Source organism: Salmo salar, chromosome 23 (genome assembly GCF_965601325.2).
Source record: "Salmo salar chromosome 23, fSalSal1, whole genome shotgun sequence".
Taxonomy (NCBI): Eukaryota; Metazoa; Chordata; class Actinopteri; order Salmoniformes; family Salmonidae; genus Salmo; species Salmo salar.
Window position 1 is genome coordinate 25,509,813 of NC_138313.1, and position 20,004 is coordinate 25,529,816.

Below are 20,004 nucleotides of genomic sequence, written 5' to 3' on the forward strand. Positions count from 1 at the left end.
ACAAAAACTTCCTGTGGCGTTCTGCATGAGCATCGAACAGCCCCCGTGATATGCAACTTTTCAGGGAAGTTAGAAACCAATATACACAGGCAGTTAGAAAAGCCAAGGCTAGCTTTTTCAAGCAGAAATTTGCTTCTAAAGTCCTTGGAGAATAAGAGCACCTCCTCCCAGCTGCCCACTGCACTGAGGATAGGAAACTCTGTCACCACCGATAAATCCACTATAATTGAGAATTTCAATAAGCATTTTTCTACGGCTGGCCATGCTTTCCACCTGGCTCCCCCTACCCCGGTCAACAGCACTTCACCCCCCACAGCAACTCACCCAACCCTTCCCCATTTCTCCTTCTCCCAAATCCAGTCAGCTGATGTTCTGAAAGAGCTGCAAAATCTGGACACCTACAAATCAACCGGGCTAGACAATCTGGACAATTTCTTTCTAAAATGATCTGCCGAAATTGTTGCAACCCCTATTACTAGCCTGTTCAACCTCTCTTTCGTGTCGCCTGAGATTCCCAAAGATTGGAAAGCAGCTGCGGTCATCCCCCTCTTCAAAGGGGGGGACACTCTTGACCCAAACTGCTACAGACCTATATCTATCCTACCCTGCCGCTCTAAAGTCTTCGAAAGCCAAGTCAACAAACAGATTACCGACCATTTCGAATCCCACCGCACCTTCTCCGCTATGCAATCTGGTTTCAGAGCTGGTCATGGGTGCACCTCAGCCACGCTCAAGGTCCTAAACGATATCTTAACCGCCATCGATAAGAAACAGTACTGTGCAGCCGTATTCATTGCCCTGGCCAAGGCTTTCGACTCTGTCAATCACCACATCCTCATCGGCAGACTCAACAGCCTTGGTTTCTCAAATGATTGCCTTGCCTGGTTCACCAACTACTTCTCTGATAGAGTTCAGTGTGTCAATTCGGAGGGCCTGTTGTCCGGGCCTCAGGCAGTCTCTATGGAGGTGCCACAGGGTTCAATTCTTGGGCCGACTCTTTTCTCTGTATACATCAATGATGTCGCTCTCGCTGCTGCTGATTCTCTGATCCACCTCTACGCAGACGACACCATTCTGTATACTTCTGGCCCTTCTTTGGACACTGTGTTAACTACCCTCCAGACGAGCTTCAATGCCATACAACTCTCCTTCCGTGTCCTCCAACTGCTCTTAAATACAAGTAAAACTAAATGCATGCTCTTCAACCGATCGCTGCCTGCACCTGCCCGCCCGTCCAGCATCACTACTCTGGACGGTTCTGACAACTACAAATACAGTATATTATAAAAGTGAGTACACCCCTCACATTTTTGTAAATATTTGAGTATAACTTTTCATGTGACAGCACTGAAGAAATGACACTTTGCTACAATGTAAAGTAGTGAGTGTACAGCTTGTATAACAGTGTAAATTTGCTGTCCCCTCAAAATAACTCAACACACAGCCATTAATGTCTAAACTGGTTGCAACAAAAGTGAGTACACCACTAAGTGAAAATGTCCAAATTGGTCCCAATTAGCCATTTTCCCTCCCCGGTGTCATGTGACTCGTTAGTGTTACAAGGTCTCAGGTGTGAATGGGGAGCAGATGTGTTAAATTTGGTGTCATCGCTCTCACACTCCCTCATATTCACTGGTCACTGGAAGTTCAACATGGCACCTCATGGCAAAGAACTCTCTGAGGATCTGAAAAAATAACTGTTGCTCTACATAAAGATGGCCTGGGCTATAAGAAGATTGCCAAGACCCTGAAACTGAGCTGCAGCACGGTGGCCAAGACCATACAGCGGTTTAACAGGACAGGTTCCACTCAGAACAGGCCTCGCCATGGTCGACCAAAGAAGTTGAGTGCACGTGCTCAGCGTCATATCCAGAGGTTTTCTTTGGGAAATAGACGTATGAGTGCTGCCAGCATTGCTGCAGAGGTTGAAGGGGTGGGGGGGTCAGCCTGTCAGTGCTCAGACCATACGCCACACACTGCATCAAATTGGTCTGCATGGCTGTCGTCCCAGAAGGAAGCCTCTTCTAAAAATTATGCACAAGAAAGACCGCAAACAGTTTGCTGGAGACAAGCAGACTAAGGACATGAATTACTGGAACCATGTCCTGTGGTCTGATGAGACCAAGATAAACTTATTTGGTTCAGATGATGTCAAGCGTGTGTGGCGGCAACCAGGTGAGGAGTACAAAGACAAGTGTGTCTTGCCTACAGTCAAGCATGGTGGTGGGAGTGTCATGGTCTGTGGCTGCGTGAGTGCTGCCGGCACTGGGGAGCTACAGTTCATTGAGGGAACCATGAATGCCAACATGTACTGTGACATACTGAAGCAGAGCATGATCCCCCTCCCGTAGGAGACTGGGCCGCAGGGCAGTATTCCAACATGATAACGACCCCAAACACACCTCCAAGACGACCACTGCCTTGCTAAAGAAGCTGAGGGTAAAGGTGATGGACTGGCCAAGCATGTCTCCAGACCTAAACCCTATTGAGCATCTGTGGGGCATCCTCAAACGGAAGGTGGAGGAGTGCAAGGTCTCTAACATCCACCAGCTCCGTGATGTCGTCATGGAGGAGTGGAAGAGGACTCCAGTGGCAACCTGTGAAGCTCTGGTGAACTCCATGCCCAAGAGGGTTAAGGCAGTGCTGGAAAATGATGGTGGCCACACAAAATATTGACACTTTGGGCCCAATAGGATATTTTCACTTAGGGGTGTACTCACTTTTGTTGCCAGCGGTTTAGACATTAATGGCTGTGTGTTGTGTTATTTTGAGGGGACAGCAAATTTACACTGTTATACAAGCTGTACACTCACTACTTTACATTGTAGCAAAGTGTCATTTCTTCAGTGTTGTCACATGAAAAGATATACTCAAATATTTAGAAAAAGTGAGGGGTGTACTCACTTTTGTGAGATACTGTACCTAGGTGTCTGGTTGGACTGTAAACTCTCCTTCTAGACTCACATCAAACATCTCCAATCCAAAGTTAAATCTAGAATTGGCTTCCTATTTCGCAACAAAGCATCTTTCACTCATGCTGCCAAACATACCCTCGTAAAACTGACCATCCTACCGATCCTCGACTTCGGCGATGTCATTTACAAAATAGCCTCCAATACCCTACTCAATAAATTGGATGCAGTCTATCACAGTGCAATCCGTTTTGTCACCAAAGCCCCATATACTACCCACCACTGCGGCCTGTACGCTCTCGTTGGCTGGCCCTCGCTTCATACTCGTCGCCAAACCCACTGGCTCAAGGTCATCTACAAGACCCTGCTAGGTAAAGTTCCCCCTTATCTCAGCTCGCTGGTCACCATATCAGCACCCACCTGTAGCACGCGCTCCAGCAGGTATATCTCTCTGGTCACCCCCAAAGCCAATTCCTCCTTCGGCCGCCTCTCCTTCCAGTTCTCTGCTGCTGATGACTGGAACGAACTACAAAAATCTCTAAAACTGGAAACACTTATCTCCCTCACTAACTTTAAGCACCAGCTGTCAGAGCAGCTTACAGATTACTGCACCTGTACATAGCCCATCTATAATTTAGCCCAATCAACTACCTCTTCCCCTACTGTATTTATTTATTTATTTATTTTGCTCCTTTGCACCCCATTATTTCTATTTCTACTTTGCACTTTCTTCCACTGCAAATCTACTATTCCAGTGTTTTACTTGCTATATTGTATTTACCTCACCACCATGGCCTTTTTTGCCTTTACCTCCCTTATCTCACCTCATTTGCTCACTTTGTATATAGACTTATTTTTCTACTATATTATTGACTGTATGTTTGTTTTACTCCATGTGTAACTCTGTTGTTGTATGTGTCAAACTGTTTTGCTTTATCTTGGCCAGGTCGCAATTGTAAATGAGAACTTGTTCTCAACGTGCCTACCTGGTTAAATAAAGGTGAAATAAATAAATAAATAACATTTATACTAGTATACTGCCCTACCAAGCAAAAAGGCAGTAACTACTCATAGCATGGAACTGAGAAAAATTGCTTTTATTTACCTTGGTTTCACAGTAACTTTATGCAGTTACTGCTAACATGACCCCCATTTTCTCCAAAACACAATACAATAGAGGCACGATACGTCCACATGATTAAGTATGTATTTAATGTATAAAAAATGTATGACATGAACTCATTTTTGACCAAATGAGCACTTACTGCCTTTTTGCTTGGTAGGGCAGTATATTGTTGGTCTACAATTGTTGACTTTACAATTGGAAGCAAGATGAAACACTGTAGTTGATGAATAAGCTCTGGATCAAAAGGTGGAACATTTTGTGATTGGGTTTATTATAGTTTGTTAGGCCTGTTGATTCACTCCAACAAAAAGGCCATATCTGCTGTGAACGAAGTGCTACAGGCTCCATTTATCAGTATGCATTTATGAGGAAGTAGCCTGTAGGCTACACATGTATGGATAATAACCACTGTTTCCTGATGTAACAGGAAGTGTGTATTCATTAAACTTTGCAGAGCGCTAAGATAAAGTGATTAGTGAGGAGAAGATGAAAATAACATTTGCATGGCACGTTGGAGTGAATAATGTAATTTCCATGTAAAATGACCCATGAGCAACATGTGAAGTTTATAGGAACATATCAAATATGGCTACAAATGAAAGGTAAGAGTCTCAATATTTTTGGCATATTAAGGCATAGATACATTGTTCAACCAATTTCCATACTAAAAATAAGGAATAAGCAAAGGCTTTTAATTCTGGTCACACAGATGGAAAAAGGGTCTTTAAAAAACATCTAATACAAAAAGTCTTACGGTATTGGAAATACATCAGGCACCTGCCATCTAATATCAACATTTATATTTAGTTTAGCAGGAATTTGCCTTCTGCAAGTTTAAGAAATATTGCCTAGTGTCTTGTGATTCTCTTACCACAAACTCACATAGCTTAAAGATATTTTGTAATTTCTCTCCCTCATGAGGAGGGAGGATTAGGAAAGTTCAAAGTAGTAACAAATAAAGGTAGACCTACCAATTAGTTAGTGTTTTTACTGATGACAATTTTGTTTGACTTATTAAGTGATTAAAACTTGGACTTTGTTATCAAATAGGTAACAGTGAGTGAAAAATCAGTAGAGCACATTAGAGTACAGAATAGTCTTTGTCGGTGTACCAAATATACCATATACTGGGGTATTTTGAAATATGGATGGTTTGGTTTTCAAAACTGTAAAACATTATATTATAATAAAATACACATTTGGGGAGGGGGTCTGAAGATGTGCCAAAATAAATTATCTCCATATCAAGGGTCTAGCTATGCATTTGGTTTGCTCACTTGTCACTTAGCTAGCTAGCTTGCAAGATAAAGCTTATTGGTTACAGCAGAGACAATCAATCCCCTCCTGGAACAAGGTCCCTGCTGCCTACATTTGTTTTGTGCAAAAAATAAATAGCATTTGGAAAGAAATAGTGCCCCTTGTGTGCACTGCTGGTAATACCATATGGTACAGTAACGGTATGAAAATCTTGGTACCGCCCAACCTTAGTACAGTAGAGTAAAGAAAAGTAGAGTATAGTTCAGTACAGTAGTGTTGCACGGTATACCAATACTTCGGTATGAAAAAGGGTTCGGTACTAGGGCTGTGGCAGTCATTACATTTTGTCAGCCGGTGATTGTCAAGCAAATAACTGCCGGTCTCACGGTACTTGACTGCTAATTAACATTAACACGTTCCGCATCTCGTGGCTTCCATGCTTTGCCTGAAGGACACTGATGCAGACCTTTTGGAACATCTATGTTTTAAAAAGCCTAATTAATCAACTTTAAAATAACTACACTATCACAATAAATCCATTATTTGTTTTAGACCGGTCTAAAGAAACATGTTATGAAGAAAATGTAGTCTATTTCAGAAGAACATAATAGCATACTCTGAGTTGTCCTTATTTTATAGTATGAAAAATACAATTGAACATATCTTAATAAAATGGAAAGGATATTTTCTCCAAACGATTACAATGCGGCTATTCTGTGTTTAGCCGTTAACAAAGAAACTGTTCCTTCTGTATGCTTAATTTAGAGTAATTTATGCAACTTCAGTTGTGATACAAACGTTGGGCTATATGTTTTGATTTTTAATACATTCTAAGGCTGCATAATGGGACTCTTGATCATTTGAAAAAAGTTGCAAGCTGCACACACCATCAGTCTCTCATTCAAAATTTGACAAGTGCTTGATAATATTCTCACCAAGCCTTGAATTTCCCGGCGGCATCCCCCTTGTGTGGCCGTAATGCCCCCTAAAAAAATAATGCCTTTTGCGGCCAAAGTAAGTGGCCGTTGTGCACTTGGGCTGAATATAATAATTATAATTCCCTTCTCCCGGCTGCCGTGCTCCGAAGCACCTCTCACTCACATGGCTCTCTCAGATGTAGCCAATGCCCGTCACGTGATTGGATCCTTCTCACAGGCATTTTGGCTAAGAAGTAGGCCACAAGTGAATGAAGACCGACACATCGGCGACGCAACTGCACGTGCCCCTCTTATCGACTTCCGAGGCGCGTATTGAAGATGTTAGAACTGTCCACATTCAGCCAACAAGATGAGTAGGCCTAATGAACAGCAAAAGCAATAGCCTATGTCTCCCATCGTACAAAAGTTGACCTATTTTATTGGTCAACTTGTCCTATGCGAGAAATACATTTTCCAAACATACTCTGGGACAGTTGTGGGATGCGATAGATCCCAAATTAATACAACCACTCACGTCCAAAAAAAACATTTAAAAGCACTGTTCTCGAAAGTGACGGCAAATGCGATTATGCATGTAATGCTTTATTATAAAGGTGCATTTTTATGGTTAAATTATCTTTCCCGAACTTGAAACTTACGCGCAGCCTTTGTATGCCAGTTAGACTCTACACCAGTTATAAAGCGGATTAATGTGCTTAATTTGAAGAAGTTATTTGGCCACTTTAGTTGTGATACGAACCTTATCAAAACATGTGGGGCTTTGGGCTAGGCTACATTAGGTGTTCGACTATGATTTGAAAAAGTCAGGGGGAAAAAAAGGTATGCGCTGTTTGTTGCCTTACTGCACAAGCTGGGCATCATTCACACTTGATAATACATCATATACATTATGGGCTAATATTGTGACCCATCAGACTATTCTTAATTTGTTGTTGTCTTTACATATACTAAATAATATGTGTGAAATTTGTTTTGATTTGGAATGGACCATAATCTTGCACCTGTCTCAGAACAGGGGCATGGAAAAATAGCGAATGGAGGATGCTTTTCCTGCGGTTAATTTTCATGCCGGCCAGGTAGGCTATACTCCCGTTGAAAGCGAAGCAATGTGCTTAATATTAGGAAAGTTGATAGATAAATATAGTAGGTCTAGCCTATAGAAAGCTGATGGGAACCTCTTTTTAATAGAGGCCATCAAAACTCTGTTTTCTTACACAATCGTGTAGCCTATAGAAATGTGGTGCTACATAAGCTCGTGGGCTCTCATGAAGTGTTTGATTCGATTTTTGATGACATTTGCATTGATGTCAGAGTGATTAGTGGGGCAATAGAGTGCTGAGTACCAGGCAGTTAACAAGTTTGGTAGGCTACTAATGACCATCAGCAGCATCAGAGCTTGGAGAAGCCTAATTAACAGTCATTTGGAATTTGACTGTGGTCATTTGGAATTTGACTGTGGTCATTTGGAATTTGACTGTGGTCATGTGGAATTTGACTGTGGTCATGTGGAATTTGACTGTGGTCATGTGGAATTTGACTGTGGTCATGTGGAATTTGACTGTGGTCATGTGGAATTTGACTGTGGTCATGTGGAATTTGACTGCGGTCATGACTCGTGACTGCTGGTGTGACGGTAATATGGTCACCGTAACAGCCCTATTTGATACAAAAGTTTTTGTTACTTTCGGTACTTATGCCAAATGTGTCTCACGGATCATGTCTGTATCAACTCAGCTGATGTCCCTCTTATAGCGCGAGCGCACTGTGCCTGCTCCACATAGCCTGAACTGGGAGTCTGGGCTGCATCATGTTAGCGCCCCACTCATGCTGCACAGAAGTAACATACTTGAATAATGTGACGTGGCATGTAGAAATGTTTAAATTGTTAATTACTGTCCGCAAAACAATGTTCATACAGGCTAGAACAATTTGCAATGCAAGATTTGCAAACCATAATGCAAATTATGCTGATTTCAAAGCTGGTTGCCACCAAAACTTGATGAATTCACCTAATTGGTCTCTCTCTCTCGTGTATCTCCCAAGGATTATCTATTGTTTCAGCGAACTGTGGCTGCCCCCCTCTTGCCTGGTGAATGACGTCATTACTGGTTATAGAGACAGAGCACACTTTTATAAAATTAGCTACTTATATGCTAATGTTCTTAGTCAGTACAATCAAATAAGTCCCAAATGAAAGGGAAGCAGATTGTTTGACATCTGTAGCCCCATCAAATTATCCAAAGCAAGTTCAATAACTCAATGAATGCACACACTCCTATTGAATATGCATTAACCTGTATTATGAATAGGCCTAGGCTGCTTCTTGATTTACCCAGTTTGTCAATAGAGATTTACCATTCAAATAAATGCTTACCGTTATGTTGTCATGTAGTTAGATTGGTCAAATTGATTGTATGATTGTATAATTGATTCATTAACCTCTCTAGGGTATGTGGGACGAAATCGTCCCACCTACTCAACAGCCAGTGGAATCCCGTGGCGCGATATTCAAATACCTTAGAAATGCTATTACTTCAATTTCTCAAACATATGACTATTTTACACCATTTTAAAGACAAGACTCTCGTTAATCTAACCACACTGTCCGATTTCAAAAAGGCTTTACAACGAAAGCAAAACATTAGATTATGTCAGCAGAGTACCCAGCCAGAAATAATCAGACACCCATTTTTCAAGCTAGCATATAATGTCACATAAACCCAAACCACAGCTAAATGCAGCACTAACCTTTGATCTTCATCAGATGACACTCCTAGGACATTATGTTATACAATACATGCATGTTTTGTTCAATCAAGTTCATATTTATATCAAAAAACAGCTTTTTACATTAGCTTGTGACGTTCAGAACTAGCATACCCACCGCAAACTTCCGGTGAATTTACTAAATTACTCACGATAAACGTTCACAAAAAACATAATAATTATTTTAAGAATTATAGATACAGAACTCCTTTATGCAATCGCTATGTCCGATTTTAAAATAGCTTTTCGGCAAAAGCACATTTTGCAATATTCTGAGTAGATAGATCGCCATCACAGGCTAGCTATTTTGACACCCACCAAGTTTGGGACTCACCAAACTCAGATTTACTATAAGAAAAATTGGATTACCTTTGCTGTTCTTCGTCAGAATGCACTCCCAGGACTTCTACTTCAATAACAAATGTTGGTTTGGTTCAAAATAATCCATAGTTATGTTCAAATATCCTCTGTTTTGTTCGTGCGTTCAAGACACTATCCGAAGGGTGACGCGCCCGGCGCATATCGTGACAAAAAAATTCTAAATATTCCATTACCGTACTTCGAAGCATGTCAACCGCTGTTTAAAATCAATTTTTATGCGATTTTTCTCGTAAAAAAGCGATAATATTCCGACCGGGAAACCCTGTTTTCGTTCAAAGACTGAAAATCTAAAATGGACTCTTCACGTGCACGCGCGCCCCCGTCTCATTGTTCTCAGATCGATCACTTACCAAATGCGCTACTGTTTTTCAGCCATGGCCTGCAAAGTCATCATTCAACGTTCTGCCGCCTTCTGAGAGCTTATGGGAGCCGTAGGAAGTGTCACGTTACAGCAGAGATCCTCAGTTTTCAATAAAGAGAGTGTAGAAGGCCAAGAAATGGTCAGAGAGGGCACTTCCTGTTTGGAATCTTCTCAGGTTTTTGCCTGCCATATGAGTTCTGTTATACTCACAGACACCATTCAAACAGTTTTAGAAACTTTAGGGTGTTTTCTATCCAAATCAAACAATTATATGCATATTCTAGTTTCTGGGCAGTAGTAATAACCAGATTAAATCGGGTACGTTTTTTATCCGGCCGTGCAAATACTGCCCCCTACCCTAGAGAGGTTAATGCATACATTAATGCACACATAAAACATTTCAAATGTAATGTTATTGAAGTCAAAAGTTGCCCAACGATTGAACAGAGCAGGAGCCATTCTGTGGCTTTGGCTAATATGCCTTCTTTTTTTTGTTGTGGTATCTTTTTTGTATTGAGAATCGTGATGGTATCAAGTATCGTGAAACTAAACCTGGTATCGGTATTGAAGTAAAAATTCTGATATCGTGATAACACTACAGTCCAGTAGAGTACAGTATAATGTAATGTAATGTGCTTTACTTTACTGTCCTGTACTGTAGTGAACTATACTGTACTTTTCTTTACTTTACTGACCTGTACTTACTCTGCTGTGCTGTACTCTACTTTTATTTATTGTAAGGAACTATACTTTACTTTTCTGTACTGTTCTGTACTGTACTGAACTCTACTTTGCTGTACTCTACTAGACTATGCTCTACTGTGCTGTACTGTGATGTCCAAACTTGTGAAGCATAGACATCTGTGATTGGTACAGATTTGGTCTGGTCTGGACAAACCAAATTTGGTCTTGTTTGGCGGCGAAACTCATTAAAATAATAACCAGTGTGTAGAATAATACCCAAACATTCAAAAGAGGACATTACATTTTTCTACCTTTGCGTACCTATTCAGGATACAGCACCGTCGTTACACAGTTGACTGGCGGCTGACAGAACGTGTTTACATGTCGTATTGGGTTCAACACGGGGATTTGTATTTGGCTGTTTAGAAGTTCAAAATTAGGGATCGTATTTTGATCATATTTCCAGAGGTTGCTTTGTGTGAACCAGGCTACCGATGGTCTGGTGAGTCCAGCAGTATCAGATGAATGTTGGCATGACCACTGATCCAGGAAAATAGTCTGGTGGAGAGATGGGACCTGTAAGATGGAAAACAACATAATTGTGACCAAGTCTATACAGGTCCAGAATCCACATGCATAGGTTTTAAGCTCATTCAGCGAGGTTTAGTGCCTTGACAATGATTATCTTGGTTGCTGCGGTTGAGGTGAGGCGCGACACTCTCTCCGCTTTATAATCATTTAACAAATCACCTTCATTTTCAAAAATGTGTCATTTCTTAGGGAGGATGTGTTCCTTTGTGAACACGGGTGCTACCATTTCCTTCCTGTGAAACTACAACATGTGGACTGCATGCTAAGTTATGTTGTTGATAGAATCAAACCTTATTTAGACTAGGTTATTGGTGTGGAATGCACATTATTGCTGCGTGAGCTTGCATAGAATGTCTGAGGTAGGCTGCGCAATACTGAATGTGTCTGAGAAAACAAGGTCAAACTCCGATGTGCATTCGCTCCACTCGGCCCTCAAGGAATGCAGACATTTCACACCTCCACATAGGAGGACGTCCCAGGATGACCCTATTTTTCTGACCTTAGAGCAAACCTCTGCGGAGAAGCCTTGTGACGGCATTTTCTTTGATCCCAATGCTATCTGTGTGCCAGAGATTAAAATAGGCTAGCATCTGAGTCAGTGCTCGCACCACACTAGTAGGACTCACTGACAGAGAAATGCCCTTGCCAAGACACGCGATAGCGCTTCCATTTCCCACTCGCTTTCAATTGAGTTGTGTCAACTAGGTTTTACACTGAAGCCATTGCTATTTGCAAGTCCTAGGCTATACCACAGTCTATTATTAGGTCAGCATGGCAACACTTCTGCCTTTGTTTGATTTAGCCTTATTTGTTTGCTGACTTAAGCAACATTATTGTATTTGTCTGTTTAGCCATGCATTTATACAGACTATATGATAAATCACTGCAGCAGTGATGAATCAGTGAGTGTGTGTGTGAAAAATGTGGACAAAGGAGCTCCAGCAGTGTTCATGTGAAAAATGAGTGCACACTGAGATTATGAGTAGCTACCCAGAGAGTGGGATTGTAACAGCTCATGTTGCTTTTGCTCGTTTACCCATGTCCAAGTTAACCACAAACGCAGCAGACAGGCATGCCACTACAATCTGTCACCTCCGAGCACGAGAATGCCCTCCAAATTGATTGGGGATGGGATCTTGAACCTACAGTAATACCACAAGTTGACATTACCTCAATACTTTTTGATACAAACCTGCTGTAGTAGGCCCTATTTATCTCTTTATATTGCTCTTGCAAGGTCATTTTCAATACAGGCTCAAGCTGTGTTTATACATTTCCTTGAAAATATTGTCCAGCCAGGACTTCATTGGTTCAGCTTTTAGATCAGGTTGCACTTAGTGAAGGTTGTTTATAGCATGTCTGTCACAGGAGGTTGGTGGCACCTTAATTGGGGAGGATGGGCTCGTGATAATGGCTGGAGCAGATTGAGTGGAATGGTATCAAATACATCAAACGCACGGTTTCTATGCATTTGATTCCATTCACTCCGTTCCAGCCACTATTATGAGCCATGCACCTCTCAGCAACTTCCTGTGATGTCTGTACATTGGAGGAGGTTTAGCTGAGTGACACGTTCATGTGACACAAAATGCAGTGCAGCAAATATTTCGTGTTTTTATTATGTAAAATACATATTTAATAGGTCTAACTAATCTGATTATCACTTTTTTACACCCTGAAAGATAAGTTGCCTGCGACTTTGGTTCTGACTTAGTGAGTCTAGGGGAAAATGGAAATGATGCAGGTCCTACTGTGCGAGCAGATGTGTGCTCTGCCAATATACTTTATAGCCTAGCCATTGACAACACATAGCTAGAGGACTCTTATAATGTATCAATAACAGAGGAAGTTCATTTAACCCCATTTGTACTCCCCCATACTAACATATTCCCCTTATTCACAACATTGTGAGGGATGTGTACTAAACTGTAAAAGTAGGTCAACCAAGGTTAATCTGCTGTGACACTGTCTGCTAGCATGTGGCATGTACGCCTAATAATCACAACTCATTGGTAGCCCTCCTGGAATGATCAGGGAGAAGTTCCTTCAGTCTGTTAGAATTGTCAGATGGCCATACAGTAATATCTAGGGGCAACTTTGATGGGGGTGGGGGCCACAAAAATCCGAACTCATCATGAGGGCCCGCAAGTGGCTCACGGGTCTGCAGTGGCACACTGGTCTGCGTACCCACATTCATACACCCCACAACCCCACCTTGCGAGCAAAACAATTTAGTGGCCCTCCTCTTGACAGCGGAGAGGAGTTATAATTTCCTTCAATTCTACACATTTTGCCATTGGGCATAGAGAAAATTTTGCCGTTTTAAGAAAGTTTGTTGCAATTCTACTTGGGCTGGGAATTTTCAGAGACCTCACGAGATCGCACAATGATATTATCACAAGTTGATGTTATAGGTGCCAATATGATATGTATTGCGATTCTCATGACCATTCCATGGTCCAAACATATTGCTTACCATACAGTCTCTGCTGCAGAGGGACAAGAGAGCCATGAGATAATTATGTTTTGATCAGTCATGGAAATAAAAGTGCTGAAAACAAATAGCCTCTCTATTTAAAAAGATGGAGAATAAGCTATGAAGGAAACACTGGCGTTTTGGTGCAGGTACAACCATCTAGCGCAAAAATAATATTGCGATATTGTCAAAGCGATATGATATACGTCAAATAATATCCCAAATATGTAACTATCGATTCCCCGTTGCTAAATTTCGACACATTTTGCTGTGGAGTGAAGATTTGTACATTTTATAACAAATTTCACGTAATTCTACTTGTTTTTCCATGAGGAGGAGAGAACAATGTGCGGTTTTACAGCAGATTTTCTGCAATTCTACACGTTGCTATAGTGTGGAGAGACATTTTTGCTGTTTTTAATATGATATCTGAGCGACTCACAAAATAAATCGGCCCCCCTGTCAATAATTGAACCATGATTGCTACAAGTTTAAATAGCTGGCTTGACTAATTTACCAATCTAAAAAATGTTAGCTGACATGGGGTAATTGAGTAACTTTCAGTGATTAACATAACAGAAACATTGCTGATGCACAACCAAATTTTGAAATTGCACCTAGTGTATTCTACTATTCTAACTCTCAGCAGTTTGGAAATTGGAACTTGATCCAGTTTCCCTGATCTAGGGGATGTTAACCGTATAGTGCCCTTTGGGCTGGATGATATGGCCAGATTATCGTATCACAATATATTTCACGGTATTGATAGTATTTTGTTTTTTATAATAAAAGTTCAAAATTTAGTAGTGCATTACCCTATGGTGGCAACAAATACATTCTGAGGGATTTCAATCGGGCTTTCTCCATTTTGATTGTTTTATACTGTTCAATCAAATGGAATAATTTTCTGCATTTTCATAAATTTCTGCATTTCCTGCACTGATTTGAGATCACTTCCACTGCCACATAGGGCTGCATGATATGGGCAAAAAATCGAGGTCTTATTTTTAACCAAATACTTGCAATTTAGATAAACACTTGGGTGAGCTGTTTGAATCATGAAAATGTAAAAGTAATTCAAATTCTGTAGTTGGAATATAATAGTGGGCACTTTAAATAGTGTTTGACATGACAACAAATTAAAAAGCCAGAGAGGAGTTATTGTGTCAGAGTAGGAAACAAAGTGATAGCCAGTGTTTCCAAGGGGACTCTGTAATCTTTGGCTACATTAAATATTTTCTCTTCATGTAGCTTAGCTGTATTAGCTAGCTATGTCTGACTCAGTACTTTTATTAGCTAGCTAGCGAGTAGCATTAGCGGCTAACATTATTTATTTTAGCCACAACTTGTTAGAAAAGAAAAACTAAACAAATAGTGTAATTATAGAATGCTTGTGGATTTATATTAAGAAGCAAAATGGAAAGCAGCATTGTCATCAACATCTTGTTGCATCTGCTGTATTGACCATGCAGACTGAAGAGTGAACGGCAAGTGATCTCGTGGTCGAGCAACAACAACTGCTCTCCTTGAGTGACAAGGGGCAGGACTTGGTGAGAGAGGGATAGCAACGACTCAAGTAGCGGACGTTACACACTGGCGTATTACATTTAACAAACCAAACATTGAAATACCATTATAGAAGGTAAAGTAAAACCCTAACCGGTCTGCACATCAATACCGGTATAAAGTAAAATACGGTATACCGATCAGCCCTAAATGCTCTTACTGTCTTTGTTGCAAAACTTGTATTGCTTTAAGAGAAAGGAAAGAGGCAGATCTTTTGAGGCACACGTATGCAAGAGGTGGGTGTTGTAAGAGTAGCTAGAATTCATACAGGCCCAAAAAGTCTGTATCCCAAATCAATTGAAAAATATTTTCTAACTTTAAGTTGGGATCACCAGTGCTCCCAATGGAAAATGTTAATTTAGAGCCCTGCTGGTGTGAATAGGACTGAGTGGCTCACTTCAGAGAGAAGTTCATGGTTAATTAGGGAGGTTCCTGAAAAGCCCTTGCCTTAGTAATGTTGCCAAACAAGTCTTTGACATGACTTATCAGCCATCTCAAGAGGACAAGAGTTAATCTGTTTTCCCAGCCAAGTGCATGTTTGTGTGTGTCTGCGTCTGTCTTTGTGGCTGTATGTGTACTTTTTAGCTCCTTTTAAAGCATTCTGAGATAAGCCTGTCTGTCTCAGTGGGGGAAACAATATAGGCTAGTGGCCAACCCTCAAAAAGGTCTTTCATTTGTTGAGATACCCCTATCCGAGGTAGAACAAAAAACAAACATGTTTTTTCACATCTCTTATGTCTCCCATTTCTGAAATGGATGGTTGTAAAAATATTTTACTGCAAAAGTGGTTACTATAAAACTTTTAATTAAACACCGTCTCAAATAGCCGCCTGTCTCTTTTAATAGCAGAACAACGGCACACATTTCAGCAAATTAACACCTGTTTCAAATAAACACAGGGTCTAAATGAATTGTTTACAAGGTTTGTTTGATTTGTTACATTAAATAATTCAATAATGACTTGAAAATCATCTGATTTTATAGCAGTTTCTAACAGTTGAGAACTGCTAGCTAACTGGCAAGCAAAAAACAGTCAACAACTTTAGCAGTGCAGACCCCCAGAAATCGTCTGATCGCCCTTTAGTTGCGAAAGTAAGAACTGCCGAAAATGCACAGTCAGAGAAGAATAGTTATTCAGTTAAGGAAAAGTAAAACAATTCTGAAATAGAGGGATACTTAGACAAAGAAACATGACACAGTGTGTTAATGATAACACAGTGGAGGAAATGAAATGTATTAAAATGTTGGAAGTGAATGCAGGAGTTAAACAATTAACTATGCAAATTAGCAAAAGCTGTGTGCATTAAGGAAATAGACACCTGGCTCAAATAGAAGCCTTTCTCTAAAAAGCGCCTGTTGTGATTTAACAAATAAACGCCCAGGCTATTAAAGTTTTACGGTAAATTAATATTGTGACACCCCCCCTAAACTCCAAATGTGCAGAATATGCCTGGCTGGTGGGGGGGATGGGCCACATAAGCTCATGTAACCCAATATTGCAAGCTCTGATATTGCAAAAATGTGGAATACAAGTAGTCAGATGTCTGCACCTACATACACAAACTAACAGCATTGGGATATCTCAATGCAACTTGGAAATATAGACCTGTAAACACAGAGCTACAATAGGTGGGAATATAAACTATGAATATTTATGATATATTTTAATGTTTCTGCTAGCTGATAAATAGACAACTTTCCAAGAAAAATTCAGTGCTGTATGGTCCAGCCTGCCCAAAATACATAGTTAAAATGTTTATGTTGTGGCTATTGTAATCCAATCTGGGAAAATGGTGGGCACAGACACGTCTATGGCAAACAAAAGCACCCTGAGGATGGTCAAACTTAAACAACAAAGATGCTGTATGTCATTGTGTATGGTGGCTGGGGATTGACTGTGTGATAATGGCCTTTGTGCACCATGCTTGATCAACTCCACCTCCTCTGCAACCCGTTTACTGTCCATCAAAGCCCAGGGATCATCTTCAAATGTATATGTGTGTAGCGCTGTGCTACGTCCCTCGTAACGCTTCTTAGTCGTCTATGACCTACACTCGTAAGTAACCTCTAGTTGACCTGAGGTTGCCCTCACCGGTTCTGTCACTCTCCTCATCTCCAGCTGGGCCTGCCCCAGACCATAATCACAGCCAGTTAATATCAGCCAAATAATCATCTTAGCCGACTTCCAAAGGAATGTGAAGGAATATGTAAGATGTGACCTGCAGGATTTTTGCCACATTCAACATAAACTCTACCCACAGGTCAATTAGGCGATGGAAAGATCTAAGGGCAGGGGTGTTTATGACAGCCTTTTCACACTCTTCTTCACAACCAGACAACTAGGCCTAACCAATACACTACCGAAGTATCCCCAGCATCATTCAGGCTAAGATAACATTCAAATGAGTCAATGGGTCTTGCTGGCATGCAAGCAGTATCTCCTGAGTGCCTGCACCTTAATAAATAACAAACCCAACTGTTGTAGAATTGGAAATGGATCAACACACAGCCCCAATACCCCGCCAGTCATACAGGATAACCGTTAAGCTGTACAATCTGGTCAGGCTCCATAACTACATCCACCACTAGCTACTTTCTCTCCCCACCCTGTTTAGACACACTCATGTCCTGGTCACCTCAAAGACTTTGAATCAACCTTGCACACTTTGTTTCAGTGGGGAAAATAGGGAAGTGGTTAGAGCTGACAGATTGCTTTCCTGTAACTTGGTTATGCTACTATGTCACTGGCGTACCGGACATTCCCGCAGCCCCCGCAAGTCGGGGGTGCCCACGAGCCTGTCATCGATGTCAATTTGTATTCATTTTTATAAATCATTTTGACATTAATCCTCCAATAAGCCATTCATAAACCTTTTTATTTTCCATATGTTCTAGGAAGCTAAGTGTTTGTTTCTTGGGCTTCAGAAATGTGGCTGAAAAAAAAAAAAAAGATTGAAAGTATGAGGGGATATCAGTGAATAAATGCCGTTGTCAAGGCTACGGCAGTGCCAGTGCAATGAGTAGAGCTTACTCAGGTGTTCAAAAGCTCATATCAGACCGAGAGCCTAATGCTTCTTATGTAGTTCTTTGAGTTTTAGTTAAGAAAACTATGTCTTGGCAGAAGCGACAGTTACAGGGATGGTAAAAACTGCTTGATTGCCGTAGCAACATCAGGGAAACTGGGCAGAAGGGAGTTGTTTCAAATACATCAGTTCTGCAACATCTTTAATTGAGCCTCTCATTTTAATTGCCGGCCTTAACACGTTACGGAAAGAGATTAACTGTATAGGAAGCTCTGGGGACAGGTCATCTGGGTACTGGACAGCCAATAAATTGGCAGATATAAACAGATTATCATCTTTAGCAGACAACAGTACTTGACAAAAAAAAAGCTGTTTGCAATTTCTTTCATACTGGTGAACTGGCATTTGAGTTGTGTGATTGCATTATCAACAGTCCCTTATCTCTGGTACGCTACATGACCAAAAGTATGTGGACACCTGCTTGTCGAACATCTCATTCCAAAATCATGGGCATTAATGTGGAGTTGGTCCCCCCTTTGCTGCTATAACAGCCTTCACTCTTCTGGGAAGGCTTTACACTAGATTTTGGAACATTGCTGCGGGGACTTGCTTCCATTCAGCCACGGGCATTAGTGAGGTTGGGCGATTAGGCCTGGCTCGCAGTTGGTGTTCCAATTCATCCCAAATGTGTAAGATGGGGTTGAGGTCAGGGCTTTGTGCAGGCCAGTCAAGTTCTTCCACACCGATCTCAACAAACCAATTCTGTATGGACTTCGCTTTGTACACAGGGTCATTGTCATGCTGAAATAGGAAAGGGCTTTCCCCAAACTTTTGCCACAAAGTTGGAAGCACAACATTGTCTAGAATGTCATTGTATGCTGCAGCGTTAACAATTCCCTTCACTGGAACTAAGGTGCCTAGCCCGAACCATGAAAAACAGCCCCAGACCATTATTCCTCCATCAAACTTTATAGTTGGCACTATGCATTGGGGCAGGTAGTGTTCTCCTGGCATCCGCCAAAACCAGATTATTCCGTCTGACTGCCTGATGGTAAAGCATGATTCATCACTCCAGAGAATGCATTTCCACTGCTCCATTGAGTCCAATGGTGGGAACTTTACACCACTCCAGCCGACGTTTGGCATTGCGCATGGTGATCTTAGGCTTGTGTGCGGCTGCACGGCCATGGAAACCCATTTCAAGAAGCTCCCGATGAACAGTTCTTGTGCTGACGTTGCTTCCAGGGGCACTTTTTCGGTAATGAGTGTTGCAACCGTGGACAGACAATTTTTTAATGCTTAAGCACTCGGCAATCACGTTCTTTGAGCTTGTGTGGCCTACCACTTTGCGGCTGAGCAGTTGTTGCTCCTAGACGTTTCCACTTCACAATAACAGCACTTACAGTTGACCAGGGCAGCTCTAGCAGGGCAGAAAGGTGGCATCAGCTTGTTGGAAAGCTGGCATCTTATGACGGTGCCACGAAAGTCACAGAGCTCTTCAGTAAGGCCATTCTACTGCCAATGTTTGTCTGTGGAAATTGCATTGCTGTGTGCTGGATTTTTATTTTTTTTATTTATTTTTTATTTACTTTTTTACACCTGTCCGCAACAGGTGTGTCTGAAGTAACCGAATCCACTAATTTGAAGGGGGTCCAAAAACTTTTTTATATATATAGTGTAGGTCTTAGGAAAGACTGTCTGGGTTGGCAATACTCAGTATGGAAAATAGTCGGGCCTGCAACCTGGACCAGAGAAACTGCGTTATGCCAGTGTAATGTGTGCGAAAGGCTTGTTATTATATTTTGCGGAATTGCCCATTGTTGATATGCTGTAAGTGTGTGAATGAGATTTAAACATGAAAAGCGAACACTCATTGTAAAGCTATATTTGGCTTCAGGTATTCAAACGCAAGAGGCATGGCAG

The 20,004-nt window shown here is 41.3% G+C and overlaps 1 protein-coding gene across 5 annotated transcripts in view; it reads left to right on the top strand.

Moving 5' to 3' along the window:
* Nucleotides 1-20,004, top strand: part of LOC106584305 (F-box-like/WD repeat-containing protein TBL1XR1) — a 51,463-nt gene that overhangs the window by 15,828 nt on the left and 15,631 nt on the right. The gene's annotated exons all lie outside the window — the stretch shown is intronic.